The sequence below is a fragment of the Microtus ochrogaster genome, unplaced genomic scaffold (assembly GCF_000317375.1).
Source record: "Microtus ochrogaster isolate Prairie Vole_2 unplaced genomic scaffold, MicOch1.0 UNK11, whole genome shotgun sequence".
Classification (NCBI taxonomy): Eukaryota; Metazoa; Chordata; class Mammalia; order Rodentia; family Cricetidae; genus Microtus; species Microtus ochrogaster.
In genome coordinates this window covers 4,103,150-4,104,819 of record NW_004949109.1, presented here as the reverse complement: position 1 = coordinate 4,104,819, position 1,670 = coordinate 4,103,150, and the positions used below count along the sequence as shown (strand labels likewise).

Sequence of the window (1,670 nt, the reverse complement as noted above, 5' to 3'; positions counted from 1 at the left end):
ATAAAAAGACATCTATTTTAAGAAAACCGCTTCTTTTTACTATTCATTTTGAATTCTTTTCAAGAAAAGGAAAAGAATGTACCTTATTATATATAACAACAACAAAAGTAGATGGCATTAGAGCTAGAGTTTGCACAGTAGAATTATGATTTTAAATTAATGTGAGATACAGCTATACCTTTATAAAAAGGTAACCCACATTATACCAAACACACCGTGTGGAGCCTTAGATAAACAATCAGGTCTTTGCCAAAGTTGCAAGGACTCTGTACCCAGATGATCATTCCCCTCAGAACTGAATCCCAAGGGAAATCCTCAGACTGCGTAGAGCTGACCAAAAAAAATGGGTATCCTTTGGAGAGGTTTATAAGTGTTTCATTTTCATTAAAATTATCAACAAATTATAAGACTTTATATTTTTTTTAAAAGTAGAGCATATAGCTGGGTTTCTTTAAATAATTTAAATCCATGGCTTCAGATGCTATAGGTAAGCCTGTACATATATTTTATATGAGAAGGAAGCCTGAAATTCTGATTGTACCATATTTATATTCATATTCTGGATAACTTCTGGAATCTCAAACAGAGAACCATTCAAGACATTTTGAATGATGCCTTCATGGATAAAGTACTTCAAATTAAATGAAAGATAAAAATTAAAGATTTTTGCAAGCATGTGCTATTAATAGAGGGATTTCTTAGTGTATAAGAAAAAAAAAAACAAACCAGGCAGTGCTGGTACACACCTTTAACCTTAGCACTCATGAGTCAGAGACTGGTGGGAACTCTGTGAATTTGAGGCCAGCCTGGTTTGTGGAATGAGTTCCAGGACAACCTGAACTAAACAGAAAAACCCTGCCTTGAGAAAGAAAGAAAGAAAGAAAGAAAGAAAGAAAGAAAGAAAGAAAGGAAGGAAGGAAGGAAGAAAGAAAGGAGAGAAAGAAAGAGAGAAAGAAAGAGAAATTTCAAAGTGTAAAGACCATTGTCCTCCTTTATTAACATTCATATAGTTATTTTTTCACTTCTCTAAAATGAGAAACTATAATTTCAAATATATGCTTTCATTATATGTATCATAAAAACTAACACTGTTTATTTTATTTTATTTTTTTGTTTTGAGAAGGGTCCTTCTATAGAGCCCTGGTTGTCTTAGAATTCACTGTGTAGACCAGTCTGGCTTTGAACTCACAGAGATCCGTCTGCCTCTGCCTCCTGAGTGCTAGGACTAAAGGTGTGTGCCATCGTGTCTAGTTTGCAAGAATTAACTCTTGATAGTAGCATTCCAAGTCATTTCCAAAGAGAAACAAAAGTTTTCCATTTTTACTTGTTCATTTTTTATGTTTTTTGTTTGCTTGTTTTTGTTCATTTTGTTTTGTTTTGTTGGCTTTTGAAGACAGAGTCTCACTCTGTACCTTAAGGTGGCCTGAACTCACTATGTAACCCATACTGACCTTGAACTTGTGGCAATTCATATGTGTCAGCCTGTCAGAAGGTCAACCAGAACACTAAGTTAGATATGACCATAGAGATATCCATACTGCCATCTCATTTTATAGGCAATAAAAATTTCACTCCAGATGTTTAGTGACTTAGTGTTAAACACATAGTGGAAGAATCAGGATAGAACAGGCATCCCGATTATAGGAAGAATCAGGATAGAACAGGCGTCC

At 34.4% G+C, this 1,670-nt stretch overlaps 1 protein-coding gene across 1 annotated transcript in view; it reads right to left on the bottom strand.

Moving 5' to 3' along the window:
- Window positions 1-1,670, bottom strand: part of Adamts6 (ADAM metallopeptidase with thrombospondin type 1 motif 6) — a 222,041-nt gene that overhangs the window by 12,379 nt on the left and 207,992 nt on the right. The gene's annotated exons all lie outside the window — the stretch shown is intronic.